This window comes from Phacochoerus africanus, chromosome 13 (assembly GCF_016906955.1).
Source record: "Phacochoerus africanus isolate WHEZ1 chromosome 13, ROS_Pafr_v1, whole genome shotgun sequence".
NCBI lineage: Eukaryota > Metazoa > Chordata > Mammalia > Artiodactyla > Suidae > Phacochoerus > Phacochoerus africanus.
This window is the reverse complement of record NC_062556.1, coordinates 75,115,733-75,133,656: the sequence shown is the minus strand read 5'-3', so window position 1 is coordinate 75,133,656 and position 17,924 is coordinate 75,115,733. Positions and strand designations below refer to the sequence as shown.

General features: G+C 42.9%; 1 non-coding gene across 1 annotated transcript; it reads left to right on the top strand.

Moving 5' to 3' along the window:
• The first annotated feature begins 9,603 nt into the window (after positions 1-9,603).
• Positions 9,604-9,709, top strand: LOC125113685 (U6 spliceosomal RNA). The gene has a single exon (XR_007131550.1). It is a non-coding gene; the product is annotated as a U6 spliceosomal RNA (small nuclear RNA).
• Positions 9,710-17,924: the final 8,215 nt, after the last annotated feature.

The following is a 17,924-nucleotide window of genomic DNA, read 5'->3' as shown; positions in this document are numbered from 1 at the left end:
GATGACTTCAGTCACGTAGCCGAGGAAATTTACAAGCTATGGGTCCGGAACGCCCCCTGGACTTTGCTGCCTAGAGGAACATGTAAAAGGAGTTAAACAAAACTCTGGTTTTGCCAGTTAAACAAAAAATACAATTTGATGATTTTGAAAATTCTCAGTCTCTTCAAAGAGCAAAGCTGCTGAAATGGAGAAATTGCTACAAAAGTGACACCTACAGCAAAAGACCAAGGCTGTGCAAACTGTGCTCTAACCTCAGAAAGACTTAAAGATCAGATGTGCGACTTCACAGAGGGTTGCTTCCTCTCCAGAAGTTCCCGCCATGGTGCAATGGGACCAGTGGCGTCTCGGCAGCACCAGGTCACAGGTTTGATCCCAGCCTGGCACAGTGGGTTAAGGGATCCTGTGTGGCTGCAGCTGTGACGTAGGTTGCAACTACAGCTTGGATCTGATCCCTGGCCTAGGAACTTCCATATGCTTTGGCGCAGCCAAAAACAAAAAGACAAACCAAAAAACCCCAAACAACAACAAAAAAGATGCTCTCCCATCCGTACAACCACACTCTATCCAGGATCCACGGCAAGCTTAGGTTTGTGGTTTGTCTCAGCGCCATCTCAGCAGGAGGCCAGAAGGGGAAGATGAAATCTTGCACAAACTTGTTGTATGACTTTTCCCAGAGGCATGAACCCCACTGAAAGCCTCAAGAGACCCACAGGGTTCTAGAGAAAACTATTTCAGCGGAAACACTGCCAGCTTAGACAGAAAGGGACAGAATGTGTATACAACAAAAAGAGGCGGAGGGAAAAGAACCAAAGTTTTGCTGCCAGGAAGCAGTCTCAGAAGACTCCTCTGCTGCAAACTCATGCCTTCCTTCATGAAAACCAGTGACTCACAGGGCAGAACCACAAGGCCAGAGAACGGAGCCAAGAGCCACAGAGAACAACTCCCAAGCTTTGAAACACCAATCCAGGAATTCCCAACACACGCTTGCTTGGCTGGACTTCAGAACTGCAGTGGACAGAGACCCCTTTCTGTCTTTCACACCTCCCCTCCCCTCTCAAGGGGGACTGTCGACAGCCTTCACCCCGGCCCCGCCTACCACAGCGGGCTGTGTGGACTGGGCACGGATAATTTGTGTCTTCTGTCCCGCAAGTCTGCAGATGGAGAGCTATGCTTAACAGTTGCCACCAGGACCCGCATGTGCACCTGAACTTGATGAGACAATGAGTTCTGTACTCTGCTGATAAGCTAATGGGATGAGACTCTTGTGAACCTTGGCAGGGGGCAAAAGGCAAAGGCATTTTGCATGTGGGAGGGAAGCGAATCAATGAGGATTCGAGGATGGACTGTGATGGACAGATTTTAAGGCGGGCCCCAGGGCTCCTGCCTCCTGGTGTCTAGTCTGTGTGAAAACCCTCCACTTGACTGAAGGCAGGACCTACCTGCGAGCTGACTCTTTATCAGTAAAATCATACGAAGGTGACAGATGGCATTCGGTAATCATACCGCAGGGTTAAATCGCCATCATAGCAGCGGACTTGCCCCTGCCCCTCCCTCTCCCTCTCTCCTTTCTGACTTTCGCAGACATAAGCTGATGGATCTGGACGCTGCCAGTGACCATGAAAACCGGGACGCACTCAGTCGCCGGCTGAAAGCTCAGCAGCTGGTAACTACGACATCTCACATCTCTCCCTCCTCTGAGACCCTTCAGTGCTTCACTAAAGTAAAACGTGACTCAAAGTGCTCACTACTGCTCAGGGCACATGAGGCACGAAAGAAGGACTTCTTCCTTGGCCTTCGCTTGCTCTCTAGTAGAAAAACTCCAAACGGATAGTCGTACATTTATAACCGGACCTCAGACTAATTTTTCAATCTTATCTCTCCCTGCTTAGCCAGTTCCAGCCAAGCTGACTTACTCCACTTCAGCCTTTCAAGTTCCATGACCATCCTGCTGCTTCTTCTCTCTTACCTGCCCTCTCTTGGCATCCCCCGCCCCCCCCCCCTTGCTATGAGAACCCTCAAATTTCAGGGTTCCTTGGTGGCTCAGGATCAGTATTGTCATGGCTGTGGATCAGGTTCGATCCCTGGCCTGGGGAACTTCCATATGAGCCAGCCTCTGCCACGTGCCGCCCCTGCCCCCATTCAAATCCTATTCTTTTTTTTTTTTTTTTTGGTCTTTATTTTTGGTGTCCTTTTAGGGCCACACCCGCGGCATATGGAAGTTCCCAGGCTAGGGGGTGAATCGGAGCTACAGCCACCAGCCTATGCCATAGCCACAGCAATGCCAGATCTGAGCCACGTCTGCGACCTACACCACGGCTCATGGCAATGCCAGATTCTTAACCCACTGAGCAAAGCCAGGGATTGAAACCAAAACTTCATGGTTCCTAGTAGGATTCATTTCTGCTGCGCCATGATGGGAACTCCCAAATCCTATTCATCTTTAAAGCTGGAGCTCATATGCCATTTTTACCATCCGATTCACCCGAGTGCCCTGGTCATAATGAATTTCCTTCTCTCTACCACTCAGGAATTTAGAATTTTTGGTATTCCTTATAACTTTCTGCCTCATAATCTTTTTATCTGGTATTATCTTTTGTATCAGCTCCTTGAGGCTAAGAAGCATGCTTTGTGAGTCTTTTATCCTTCGGCATGTCCAGCATTTCTTGAGTGACTCATAAATATATTTAGAGTACATTTACTCTGAGCTGCCTCACTGCTTTTCCTGAGACTTTCTGCTTTCTCATAAATTGGATCACGCTTGGTTTTTTTAGAGAATTTTTACAGACACATATAAAGTAAATAGTCTCCACTGCTGAAATACTCCTTGCTGAGGGAAAACAAACAAACAAACAAAAAAACCTATAGAGAATTCCCACCATGGCTCAGTGATAATGAACCAGGCTAATATTCATGAGGATGTGGGTTCGATCCCTTGCCTCACTCAGTAGGTCAGGGATCTGGCTTTGGTGTGAGCTGTGGTATGGGTCGCAGATGTGGCTCAGATCCCACGTTGCTGTGGCTGTGGTGTAGGCTGGCAGTGAAGCCATAAAAAGGAAAAAAAAAAACAAAACAAAACCAAAAAACCAAAAACAAAACCCCCCCAAAAACCTACAGGAACAGCTTGGCCACTGAGAGCATGGACCCTGGAACCCAAGTGCCTGGTTTTATCCCAGACTTATCAACCTGGGCAAGTAATGAAGCCTTTCTTATGCCCAAGTCTCCTCTAGTATAAAACAGGGTAATAATGGTTTGTACAGTTGTTGTGTCTGTGTGTGTGTCTGTATGTGTGTGGGTACATATTAGAACTATGCTAATACATATGGGTTTAAGATGCTCTATCTTATCAGTTACTATTTTTGTACATAATATGGATGGAGAGATAACAGGTGCAGAGGTTCTGTGACCCACAGAAATCACAGAATGAGAATTGCAGAAAAGAACTGCATCTGTCAGGGAAAACCTTCCAAGGGACATTGCCAGTCTTTCTGTGCCTTTTCTCCTACAAAGGGGTTCACAACTGGGGATGATTTTTGTCCTTCAGGACAGAACATCTGGAGACTCTGATTATCATGACTTGAGTGGTCTGACGGGTCAGCTAGTAGGCAGAGGTCAAGGATTCTGTTAAACCCCCCCCCCCCACATGTGATTTCTCAGACTAAAATGTCAGTAAAGCTGAGGTTGAAAACACTTGTTCTAGCATCGCCTGGCATGTAAGGAAAGAGAACGCCTGTGCATCATCACAGCTTTATTGTAAGCCAGTTTTTCATTCATAAAACGAAAGCTGATTCCTGTTTACTCCCTTAAAAGGATGAGGGTGTGGGTTAATTAGTGTTTGCAAAGTCCTTTGAAGATGTAAAGTCCTATGTAATTGCTATTTATTATTAAGTACCACTCGGAAGGCTGTGCTGTGACCCTCCTTGTTCACAGCCAAGCCTCAAAGACCTGAGAGGCTCTGAATGATTTTTGATAAGTTGGAACATTTATAATGAGAGAGATGAGCATCAGGAATTGAAGCCAATTTGAAATAGCTGGAATATGCCTGTATACAAATTGGCGTATTAAGATCAAGAAAACTATAGGTTTTGCTTTGGGATATGTTTCCTAAATTGGAGTAAATTTCTTCCAGTTTTACAATTCTTTATGTCATGGGGAGGGGGTGCAAGAAGAATCCATAATACAATTTTAATAATTATCAAGAAGCAAAGCTAATTTATAGAAAAATTCTACCTTTTATATTTATAAACTGATTTTTTCTGCTGCATGAGTCACCATGGAATTTGGACAGGGTCTGTTAAAATGAAGACAATAAAATGATTTGCAAAAATCTAAAGAAATCACCTCAGAAAACTAAATATAGAACTACCATATGATCCAGCAATCCCACTTTTGGGCATATATCCAGACAAAACTTTCCTTGTAAAAGATACATGCATATCCGTATGTTCATTGCAGCATTATTCACAATAGCCCAGACATGGAAACAACCCAAATGTCCATTGACAGATGAACAGATTAAACAGATGTGGTATATATAATGGAACACTACTCAGCCATGAAAAAGAACAAAATAATGCCATCTGCAGCAACATGGATGGAACTAGAGACTCTCATACTAAGTGAAGTAAGTCAGGAAGAGAAAGACAATACCATATGATTTCGCTTATATCTGGAATCTAATATATGGCACAAATGAAACTTTCCATAAAAAAGAAACTCATGGACTTGGAGAACAGACTTGCAGTTGCCAAGGAGGAGGGGGAGGGAGTGGGATGGACTGGGAGCTTGGGGTTAATAGATGCAAACTGTTGCATTTGGAGTGGATAAGCAATGAGATCCTGCTGTATAGCATGGGGAACTATATCTAGCCACTTATGATGGAGCATGATGGAGGGTAATGTGAGAAAAAGAATGCATATATATGTGTGACTGGGTCACTTTGCTGTACAGTAGAAATTGATGGAACACTCTAAACCAACCGCAGTGGAAAAAATAAAAATCATTAAAAAATTCTAAAGAAACCAAGAAACTGGATATAATACAATTTGCTTTTTTCTCTAGGTATGAAGTGTAAATCCTATTATAAATATAATCTTATACTTTGACAGTGTTGATGTCTTTAAATTTCTATACAGCTCTTGATTTCATCTAAGGTGACAATTTTCCCGTTAAAGAACAGACTCTAACATCTGGACTTAAATGACAATGGTATCTTTAACTCAGCATCAAACTGGATAAAGCACGTGTGGTGACCAGGGTGAGGAATTCCAAGCAGCGTGATGTGGCTTTGCCAAATCCTGATGGATGCGGATGTAAGCATCAATGTTTAAGTAAGGTGACGTTTCGAGTCAATGGGGAAAATATGGATTATTTGATAAGCAGTGTGGAGACAATGGCATAGTCATCTAGAAAACAAACCCTCTCTCATTGCTTAAACCAAATATATCCCAGATAAAGCAGATATTAAAAAGTACGAAAATAAAGCCATACAAATAATACAAATTTAGGAGAAGAATGTTCTAAGCATTGAAAACAAAAATAAAAGCCAGAGAACAGATTGCCAGATTTAACTTACAGATTTTTAAAAGTACTCTGTGGTAAACACTGTAAGTCAAAGGAGGTGACGCAGGAAAAAAATTTGTAACAAAACAGAAAAATGACTTTTTTCTTCATTACATGAAGAGCTCCCATAGGAAAGGCTATCAACTAGATAGAAAATAACCAATAAAACCGTATGTAAAAATGTTCGGAAACATGCAAAGGTAGGTTAAAGTTCCGTGGTGGTTTAGCAGATTAAGAATCTGGCATTGTCACTGCTGTGGCTCTGATTACCGCTGTGGCGTGGGTTCGATCCCCCCAAAAAGGTAAGTGAAAGAAGCACATTGCTGCTAAACTTACAAAAAGATATCCTCCTCATTCATAACAAAGACAAACTCAAATTAGATTTTTCATTTTGCTATCAAATTTGTAAACCAGGAGTTCCCATTAGGGCGCAGCTGAAATGAAACTGACCAGTATTCAGGAAGATGTGGGTTTGATCCCTGGCCTTGCAGGGTCAGGGATCCAGTGTTGCATTCCACTGTGGTGTAGGTATCAGATGAGGCTTGGATCTGGCGTTGCTGTGGCTGTGGTGTAGGCCAGCAGCTGCAGCTCCAATTAGACCCCTAGCCTGGGAACTTCCATATGCTATGGGTGTTGCCCTAAAACGCAGGAGAAAAACAAAACAAAACAAAACAAAAAAACAACCTTTGCAAACCCAAATTTTGATAATATTTTGCGTTGATAAGAATGTGAAAAGAGGGAGTTCCTGTCCTGGAGCAGTGGAAACGAATCTGACTAGGAACCATGAGGTTGCGGGTTTGATCCCCGGCCTTGCTCAGTGGGTTAACGATCCTGCGTTGCCATGAGCTGTGGTGTAGGTTGTAGATGTGGCTTGGATCTGGCATTGCTGTGGCTGTGGTGTAGGTCAGCAGCTACAGCTCCGATTCGACCCCTAGCCTGGGAATCTCCATATGCCGTGGGTGTGGTCCTAAAAAAAAAAAAAAAAAAAGAATGTGAAAAGATAGATATTCTCATGCTGTTTATTTGTATTCTGTATATATTGATTTTCATATGCATATGATTTCTTGTATATTAATTTTCTAATGACAATATCTGTCAAAATTTAAAATATATTTATACTATGACCAAGTTATTGAATTTTTCAGGGATTTATCTTTCAGAAATTCTCACACATATACAAAAACATATATTTACATCATGGTTACTGTAAATTACACTATAGTGAAGGAGAAGGAAAATCTTAGAAGTAACAGAAGTTTGGTTAAATAAATGACAGATGTCAGCCCATGATAACATGAAACCTTTTAAAGAAATAAGGAATTTCTGTATTTACTAGTAGGGAAATATCTTTGAGATATATTCAGTAGAAAGAAAAAAGTCTGCAGGGCAGCATGGAGATTTTTTTTTTTTTTTTCAGTGAGGAGCTTCTTTTTATCTATTTATTTTTTATGGCTGCACCTGCAGCATATGAAAGTTCCCGGGCTGGGGATTGAATCTGAGCTGTAGCCTCAGCAATGCCACATCCTTTAACCCACTGCACTGGGCAGGGATTGAACCGACGCTTCTGCAGCGACCCAAGCCCTGGTAACCAGCAGGAACTCCTACCCTTTCCTTTCTTTTAAAGGGAGACATACACTGGCAAACCCGTATGTGTCATAACACTCTGCAAGACAGCAAAAGGACTGTCCAAGGGTCTCCCTTGGAGAAGGAAACTGAAGGTCTGAGTTTTGTGCTCTGTTTATATATTATCTATTGAAAACAAGGATGGAGCGATAGGTGAGCTGGCTGTTCCTATGGCAATCTACACTCAGCACAGTTCTCAGCATTTCCCAATACTCACGCCAGGAGTCTGCTCAGGGATGTAGGAAAAGTTACTGCCTCTCCTATGTGACCCTGTTGTAACCATCTTTCTGGTAAGAAAATAACATTTCTTTACATTGATTCCAGTATTGAAAAACTATGTCATATTTTTTGTCATTAGGTATATATAAATATTTTAAAATAATTTTTTTGTTTATTGAAAAAAAGGCAAATGAATGACACCAGTTTGGTCATGCAGAAATTTGGCTGGTGTTAAGGGGATGCCATGTCATGGAAACAGCCTCAATTTAGCAGCCTGGACTATTTTCTTGACACATTTTTGCAGTGGTTAAATTTACCTGGCTTTTATGTTTGGCATGGAAGATAAGTTAAATTCAAACTGTATCTTGTGTTTGTTCTTCAAGAGTCAGTGCTGATTCCAAGAGCCTTGTCTAATTAAAACAGAGACCCACTACTTTCTTTCCTTGTTTATTGCACCAACTAGTGAACACCCTTGGATATTGTCCTTGTGTGTGAATATAGATAAAAAGATAAGACCTGGCTTGTTCAAAACAGACACTCTAGATTAATGATGTGATGGGGAATTAAAGGGCACAGTAATCACCAAATGGATTTAGTCTCCACTCAGCAGGGCTGCTTTATTTTCTTATTTTTTAATTTTTTTTTCTGACCAGCATCACCAGAAGAAATGCTTGGAGAAGATACAGTTTAACCCTCTATAATATATTTCTCAGAGTATCCTGGTTTTCCTTTAACGTAAACTTACTAACTGAAGGAGTTTCCCCTTTTGTGTAGGAGATCCTCATGTAAAATCAGCTTAAACTTGTTTTCACTAGGGAAATCTGGTGATGCATTTCTTATACAATTGTCTCCTAAGAATAAGTTCATTAGAAGATAATCAGCAAAATACTTTTGCAGACAATCTGTTAACAACCAGGCTCCAATGCCTGCCTCAGTAGGAGCAGCTGCCAGACTCATGATTCACTGAACAGGACAATACATTTCAACCTTATTTGATTTTGTTAATTAGTGTAAATGAGATCACTGTAGGAGCAGTTGCTAATTATCAGTTACCATCAAATACCTGATGGGAGAGGTGGGGACAATATGCATCACTTTAATCATACTCAGCATCACTCTTTTAAACAAAATTCGGAGTTCCCGTCATGGGGCAGAGGAAATGAATCTGACTAGGAACCATGAGGTTGGGGGTTCCATCCCTGGCCTCGCTCAGTGGGTTAAAGATCCAGCATTGCTGTGAGCTGTGGCACAGGTCACAGATGAGGCTCAGATCTGTTGTTGCTGTGGCTGTGCTGCAGTCCAGCAGCTGCAGCTCCAATTCGACTCCTAGCCTGGGAACCTCCATATGCCATGGGTGCGGCCCTAAAAAGACAAAAATAAATAAATAAAATAAAACAAAATTCCATATATAGGGAGAGGCGTATGTGCAAGGATGCTTACCACAATATTATTTGCAACAAAAAATTTGGGAACAATCTAAATGTTTAAGTTAAATAAAGTATTTCATTTAATGACATGATAGACATACTGCATTACTGAGGAAGAAGATTCAGTAGCATGCAACGCACACAAAATGCTAAACAGATGCAATTCTGAAAATACTTTGGAGTTCCTGTGTGGGTTAGCAGGTTGAGAACCTGACATAGTGTCCATGAGGATGCAGGTTCGATCCCTGGCCTTGCTCAGATTAAGGATCTGATGTTGCCACAAGTTGTGACATAGGTGGCCTATGTGGCTGGAGTCTGGCGTTCTTGTGACTGTGGTGTAGGCTGGCAGCTGCAGCTCCGGTTCAGTTCCTAGCCCTGGAACTTCCATGTGCCACAGGTATGGCTGAAAAAATTTAAAAATAAAAAAATAAAAGTACTTTAAATGCATATGGAGTTCTTTCATGGCCTAGTGGTTAAGAAACCTGCATTGTCACTGCTGTGGCTCAGGTTACTGCTGTGGTGTGGATTGGATTTCTGGCCTGGGAATTTCCACATGCCTCAGATGAGACCAAAAAATTAAAAAAAAATACTTTAAATGAGTAGAAAAAATATAACCTATGGATCATACATCAAAATATGAACATTAATTATATGTAAATGCAGTAATAATGAGTGCTTTCTTTTTCTTTGTGTTTTTCTGAATCCGCTAGTAATTTTGCACTGAGGCAAAAGTTCCAGGAAAACGAAATTGGTATGAACTTAAAAATGAAACACCGCCTTGCTTCAGCAGACATATACTAAAACGGGAATGATGATACAGAGATTAGCACGGCCCCTTGCACAAGGATGACACGCCAATTTGTGAAGCGTTCCCTATTTTCCGATCTGAAAAAGAAAGGATGTGTGTCTATGTATAATTGAATCACTTTGTTGTACAGCCAAAATTATCACATTGTAAATCAACTATACTTTAATAAAACTTTAAAAAATGAAAAAAATGAGACATCAAATGCTGAAATTGAACACTGAAATCAGAAATCACTTTTCTCTCTTGCTAGAATTCCTAAGATATGTCCATTTTTTTTCTATTGGTTTGTTTCATTTTTGAGATATCTATTCCTTTCTAAAGATTCCTTCATTTATTTCAAAGGTTTTACTAATGAGAAAACAGGAGTTGTGTTTTACTCTAATTGTAAGTTGTTAAGTAAAATCCAGCTCTAATTCACTGATGGTCTTACCAACAGCAAATAAGGCCCGTAATAGCCTAGACCTCAGTCCTTCTGCTACTGTGGAAAGGGTGATGGGCCCATTTTACAGAATGGAATGGAATGGAATAGAATAGGATATTATGAGAATGAGCCTTATCTGCACATTTTTCTACATCCTATAGACAAACAACTGATTTTGTAGTGCAGTGTATTGGAATAAAGTAAGATAAGAAGAAATTCACCAGCTGCCCTATGTGTAAATGACGGGAGCTAGACATTATGACGCTGACAGTGCATATCAACTGCACCACAGCCGAGTCATACGATTCTTGGTTTCTTCAGTGCTCTCTCGGGAGCCTTTAGGATGAGCTCGATGACAAGCTACAGTTTAGCATTTCAGCGTTAGTCCAAAATAGAGCTCGCAGTTTGTGTCTGTTGAGGACAACAAATAACAATCAGAAGGGAAAGAACAGTGAGAAAAAATAATGTCCTAGACCTGAGAAACCACAGAACACCAGGAAATGGAAGATTGAAGCATCACCGGAAGATTCATTATTTATCAATAATCTCCATCATCAATTCACCAGAGCCTCCTCTGGAACGCTGAGATTGCGCTTCGATTTTTCAACATGAAGTCTTTGTTCTAATCCACAGGCTGCCCCGAGGCCCATCAGTGTATAATAAATCACTTTTGTAAAAAGCCAGGAAAGATACGTGTATCCTTAATTACATATACCCTTCCTTAGCTCACAGAGATTTCAGAGCAACCCTGACCCTCCTTTCTGCCTGTAAACACCCACCGGGTTTTACGTGGCTCGCCCCTTCCCTCCCCTGCTCCACATACTGTCTGCTGAAAACAAAAGTGCCACCTAAAAACTGACAATTATGCTTTATTTTGAGGACTTTCTGAGGTCTCCAAGCCCAGGAGGTGGCCTCTGGGATCGCTCTGCGGGGCTGTTCCCAAGAGGTAAGAGAGGATCCCGGAAACAGGGGTTTCTGCAACAAGGACCAGGGAGTCAGACATGGAAGGATTACCGTCAACAGCAGGAAACCAGACCTCTCAGGTTAAGGAATTCAGCGCTTTTCTATGTATGGGAAGATACAAGGTCTGGGCTCATTGAAATTATTCTTTTGATACGCATCTTGGCCGTCCAGGGCCAGCATCCTGTTCTTTCCCATTCACAGTTCTGTGTGTGTGTGTGTGTGTGTGTGTGTGTTGGGGGAGCTGTGAGGTCCTGCTGACTGCAACATCATTGGTTTATGGATAGGACAGGCAATCTTTTTCACCCATAACACCCCTCCTCTAATCTTTCTTCTCTCCAAACACCTGTTGTGTGTCTAGCCGTAAAAAAAAAAAAATTAATAGTTGAGCATTCTTTGTTTGGTTTGTTTGCTAGAGTCGTCTTAATAGTTCTTTCTGGGAAATTTAACCTTTTATCCCCATTTTGGGAGGGTTTTTTTCACTTTTCTCACTTCACTTATAATTTTTTTTTTTTCTTTTTATGGCCGCACCTGTGGCATATGGAAGTTCCTGGGCCAGGGTCAAATAGGAACTGCAGCTGCCCGCCTACACCACAGCCACACTGACACTGGTTCTGAGCTGCATCAGCAACCTCTGCCACAGCTTGTGGCAAGGAGGGATCCCTAACCCCCGAGTGAGGCCAGGTATCAAACCCGCGTCCTCTTGGACTCTATGTCGGGTTCTTAACCTGCTAGGCCACAATAGGAACTCCACATTTGTAATTTGCAAAGGCATATAGTAAACTCCCGGTGCTACAGAGATGCCACCGATCCCACTGAGCCACAGTGGGAACTCCTTTATCATATTTTAAAGTTGCATTGAAGCATAGTTGATTTACGATATTGTGATAGGGAGGGGAGAGTTTTGAAGACACCTGTTGGCTTTGAAACTGGGGGTGAAATCTCTGTGAGCCTGCAGCTTCTCTGTCCTGCTCGAGGTAAGTGTAGACAACGGTAGACCCCGCTCAGGCCCATCGGCAGAATGAAAACATCATTTCACAGAATTGCTTTCACCATGATATGAGGTGGTCTTGTCCATATTTTACAGCAGGAAGAAACTGAGGTTCGAGGCGTTTGAAGTCTGGCCTCACTGTGTGGGCAGAAGGAAAAGAGTCATGTTGTGGTGGAGAAACCTCAGCGAGGTGAACCAGGTCAAGAGCATCGGCGACGAGCCAGCCTTGCCGAGAGCATGACACCGGGATCTGGTAAGATGAGCACACTCTACTTTGGTGGCCTTTCTCCCAAACCCACAACCCAAGTCCAACCCTAGGAAAGACACCATCCACATCCCCACAGGGGGACATTCTACATAACGCCTACCCAGTGGACCTCAGGGCCGTCAAGATCCTCAAAAGCAAGGAAAGTCTGCGACTCCCGCACAGCCAAGGGGAGCCCAAGGAGTCAGGACAGGTGATGCAAGGCGGCATCCTGGATCGGATCCCAGAAGGGAAACAGCATAGTAGGTGAAAGAAACTAAGGAAGTTCAAACGAAGCATGGACTCGAGTTGACAGTAACGCTTCAATGTTTGTTCATCCACTGTGACAAATGTACTGTAGTGACAACATGTCAGGAGACGGGGACACTGCGTCTGCTGTTTCTGGGAATTCTCTGTACCATCCTTGCACTTTTTCTGTAAATCTAAAACTATTTGAAAATAATAAAGTCTATTTGAAAAATATGCTTGGAGTTCCTGTGGCGGCTCAGCAGGTGAAGAACCTGACATGGTGTCAGTGAGGTTGCGGGTTCGATTCCTGGCCCCTTTCAGTGGGTTAAGGATCCGGCGTTGCTGTGAGCTGGGGCGTAGCCTGCAGATGTGGCTCGGATCTGGCATAGCTGTGGCTGTGGTGTAGGCCGATGGCTGCAGCTCCGATTCCACCCTGGCCCTGGAACTTCGATGTGCCATAGGTACGGCGGTAAAAAAAAAAAAAAATACACTTTAGAGATTGTTGTTAGGTTATGGTAGAATTGAGACTCAGATTCTTGATCTCTGCATTATACAAAGGTACTTTAGTCTGCTGTGTTGCCATGCAAAATACCAGAGTCTGGGGGCTTAAACAACAGAATTTTATCCTCCCACAGTTCTGAAGGCTGGGAGTCCAAGATGAAGGTGTCAGCAGGTTTGGTTTCCCAGCGGCCCTCCCCTTGGCTTGCACACAACTGCCTTCTCCCTGTGTCCTCAGGTGGGCTTTCCTCCGGGTGCCTGCAGCCTCGCCACCTGGTCCCCTTCCCCTGAGAACACCAGTGGGATTAGCCTGGACTCCACCCTAAGGGCCTCCTTTGACCCAGTGTCCTCCTTAAAGGCCCTTCTCAAGCACGGTCACATTCTCAGGTGGCTTCAACATATGAATTGGAATGTGGGCCATAACAGGTACTTTCCAAATTTGGGGACAACACCATGGGGGCAGTTTAAGAACTATCTTAAGGTGTTTCGTGAGGCAGTGGGTGAGGCAGCAGGTTAAGGATCCGGTGTTGTCCCTGCTGTGGCTTGGGGCCACTGCTGTGGCGTGGATTTGATCCCTGGCCTGGGAACTTCCAGATGCCATGGGCAAGGCAAAGAGGAAGGAGGAGGAGGAGAAGAAGAAGACAAAGAGGAAGAGAAAAGGACTATCTTAAGAAGGTTTCCTTTTGACGTCTAAAAAGATATGGACGATACTTTCTGCACATGAACTGCAAGTCCCTGCTTTTCCTGAAAATCTGCCTTTCCCATAAGATACCGTGGCTGGCATCTGCGCTCTGGCCCAGATCTGCAGGCCCCTATTTCTAATTTTATCCTTCTGAATGTGGGCTTTTCCCTTCCCGCCCTTTCCTCTCTCATCTTGCATCGAATTTCCATCAGGCCCTCGCTACTTGCCTGAGAAGGCATCTGAGGATGTTCAGTTCTCTTAATCACAACCCTTTTCTTTTTGTTGCCTGAGTTACAAATATTTTTTTTTAATTCTCTTTAAAAATCGGTATGAACCAGCAGTTTTAAAGAAACATCTAGAAAATCCCATGACATTTTTATGATCATGTAACCTTCTTTTTCATCCCTTTTCTGAGTCTGAATGTCAATCCAAAGATTCACTTTCACTTACTTTTTAGAGAGAACCAGAGGTTGTAGTAAATGCAGGCATTTTTTTTTTTTTTTAATGCTCTAACTTTTTGGAAATTAGAGCTGCGAGAGCATGTTCTATATGAACTAGAAAAAGGTCTAATGGTTTAAAGCAGTCAATCAAAATGTGAACTGAGGAATGTTTTAGTTAAGCTTTAAAATTATGTTATATAAATAAATTATGTGGGCTTGAAGGAGCTGTAAGATTTCCCTAAACATCTAAAGGATTTTCAAAGAGGGAGGATGTCTATAATTAAAGTGGTAAATCTTTAAGTAAGCTGTAGTTAAATTATGCAGAAGCTCTTGAAGAACTTGCCAGAAATATAGATGAGGCAGAGCGTTAGGGTATAAAAAAAGCAATTATATATATAATTAATATGTAATAATATATATAATATATAGCACATATATAATTATATTTAAGTATATATACATACTTCTTGGATTGGTATACTTCTGAGACATTAAGTATATTAAATATTTTTAAAAACAACTACGAGTATATTACACATAAGATGACAGAACAGATTAAATATCTTGGAATCATGGAGTTTTAAGGAAGCTGAGTGATTAACATAAATTCTTACTCAATTTAATAAAAGAAAACTGAGCTCAAGAGAGTTTGCCTATATACATCTCAACACTACAAACATATTTGCAGACCTAAAAGTGTTCTGTCTTATGAGCACAACAGTCAAGTGAAAGGAAGAGAGAGGCAAATAAATTCAACCTGAACACCTAACCAATTTTATGGAGGAAAAAAAATCCGTATAAATGTTCCATTTCTTCCCACCCCAGGACACAGATAAACACACACTCTCTGGTCCCATCGCATCGATCTGCTCCCTGAGATTAGGGCGCTGGGGGAGTCTCCAGATGCCCGCTCTTTGCTTGACGTTCCTCCTGTCCAGAGGCAGGCCTGTTTCTCCTTCTCCGTGATCTTGAGTGGCTGTGATGGCCTTGGCCAACAGAACGCAGTGAAGTAATGCCCTCAGAGTCCATGACTTGCTTTTAGGAGGGCGGGCAGTTTCCACCTTGACCCTGAAGCCTGAACCGTCACGTAAGAATGTCCTGTCACCCTGCTGAAGGGACCATCTAGAGAGGCCTTGAAACTGGGCAACAGGAGAGGGGCCCAGAAGAGCCCAGTCTTCCAGCCATCACTCTAAAGGCACCAGACTCATAAAGACACCTGGAGGCCAGACTTACTGCCAGCTGCATACTCAGGTGATGCTTGCCTGAATTCCTGGTCCACAAAAACTGTGAGATACAATGAAAATACTGTTTGTTTAAAGCCTCCGAGTTTGGGGAGTTTGTTATGCAATAACAGATAACTAGAATATTTTACTTGGGATTAATTTAGGAAGCGATCTAACATTAATTTCAGGGAATGACCTTTTCTGAGGAAATAATCAGCATAATAGCTAAGCATATTAAGATAAGTCAAGTATAACTAAGAAGTATTCATACCCTTGAGATTCAACCTGAGGCCATCTGATGCTTTCAACACACAGGGACAGCTTATTCCTGTCTTTAGAATAACCTGTACTGGAAATAATTGTACTCCAGGTCCTGGCTGCTGAGACTATGGTACATTGCCCAGGACTATCAGCCCCACCCAAGGCTCCTGCATCAGAAGCAGCATTTGAACAAAATCTCCGGGTGATTCATCTGTACTGTAAACATTGAGAAGCACTAGTCTAAATAGTTTTATTAGAAACATGGGAATTTATGTAAACAAATGGGAGAGAAACATTCTTTCTTAATTTTTGTGCAGTGTGCCCCTTCCTTTAGAAGGTTTGGACTGTGGCTAGCCCTAAAGAGAAAATTGCTCACCTGCCTTTTCTGCTTCCTTGTTCTATAATGACGGTTTCTCTTTTTGGACAACTTCATACTCCTCCAGTATGGGACTGTTGCTAAGGGTAGAATTTCTCTGAATCCACAAATGTTCAGGAGAAGGAAAGTATCCTTTCACAATGGGACGGGTATTACAGATGTAATGAAATGATAGCTTAATTAGATGAGAAAAAACGTAAACCCTTTTTATCAGTTCTGGGAAAATGAATATCTTGTAAGTTAGGCTAGTGGGAGAATAGATGCAACAAATATGATTACAAATGGAATAACTAAACCAGTTCAGGCTTCTGGAGCTGGAAAAGAGTGCGGTAAATCTGGAAGGCATTTAGATAAGAGCAGCTAAATTTATATTAACACATTCAATATATAAGGTGACTTCCTCTGGCAAAGTGGGTGGCCCAATTGCACGTCCCACACCGGAGGCTTACTGGTCATATCCCAGGTTCATTCTTTTGACTTCTCTCTGTTGCCACCTACTGGTCAATAGTGAATGTCCTTATATTGGTGGGTTTTTTGTTTTATTTTGTTTTGTTTTTGTCTTTTTAGGGCTGCACCATATGGAGATTCCCAGGCTATGGGTCAAATCAGGGCTGCAGCTGCTGGCCTATGACACAGTCAGATCTGAGCCGCATCTGCGACCTACACCACAGCTTAAGGCAATGCCAGGTCCTTAACCCACTAAGCAAGGCCAGGGATCGAATCCACATTCTCATGGTTCCTAGTCAGGTTCATTACCACTGAGCCACCGCAGGAAACTCCCTGTTGGTCTTCTTAAAAAACATATTCATTATTTGTATGTTTGCCTTTAAATAATTCAGCAGATGTGAATTACGTTAGCACTGTTACAACACTAAGACACTGTGCTGCCTCAGAGAGTTCTGGATTTGTTCAATAGAAAGAAAAACCAGGCCTTGACCTCAAAGGGGGATCTGGAGAGACCCAGAGTGCAAGGGGCACGGGGACATCAAATCCAGGCTTGCAGGTGGCGGAAGAATGTTCAAAAAGAAGTACAAAGAAATGATCCGAACTTGGGGTCCTAGCGTCAGAAAGCCTGTGATGCATCTGAAAGAAACTCAGGGAGGAGAAATAACTGAAATCTACATGACCATTAAATTGTTTAACTTCAGCTATAAAGTATTGATCAAGCCATCTCAGAGTTTGTAGAAAACACACAGAAGAGGTGGTTTCAGTGTGACTCACAGGATTGTTTCCAAGAGTTTCTTCTTCACAAGAGTTCAATAAAGGTGAGAAATAGATAGGCTTTAACAGAAATTTATTAAACACCAGCTGTGTACCAGGCAGGTGTGGTTCCTGGGATTAAGTCGTCCCCAAGGCAATGAGAACGCCTGCCTTCATCACTCTTACTGATTTAGAGGCGAACAGGGGAAAATCAGCAGAGTCTGAAAGTGTTTGGACTGGGGAAACCGAAGGGCTGAAGGAGGCTTCCGGGACGAGGGGAGTCTAAGCGGGGTGGGGATGAGTTGGGGGGGACTTGTGAGGGGTGCAGGGTCCCAGGGAAAGAGAGCAGCATCGACGGTGCTGTCGGAGCTCTACTCCAGCCTTAAGGGCGAAGCAAGTCACGGAGAGATTTTAAAGGGAGAGGGACAGGGAGCTCCCGTCGTGGCTCAGCCAGTTATGCACCCGACTAGTATCTATGAGGACGCGGGTTCCAGCCCTGGCCTCGCTCAGTGCGTTAAGGATCTGGCGTTGCCTGAGCTGTGGTGTCGGTTGCATGTGGCTTTGGATCCCATGTTGCTGTGGCTGTGGTGTAGGCTGGCAACTGCAGCTCTGATTCGACCTCTAGCCTACGCCGCAGCGGAGGCCCTAAAAAGCATAATAAATAAACGGGATGTGAGAGGCAAACCGGCTTGTTAGAAAATGCTGTCTGGCTCCACTGTGGGGATACAGGAGAAGGAGTGAGG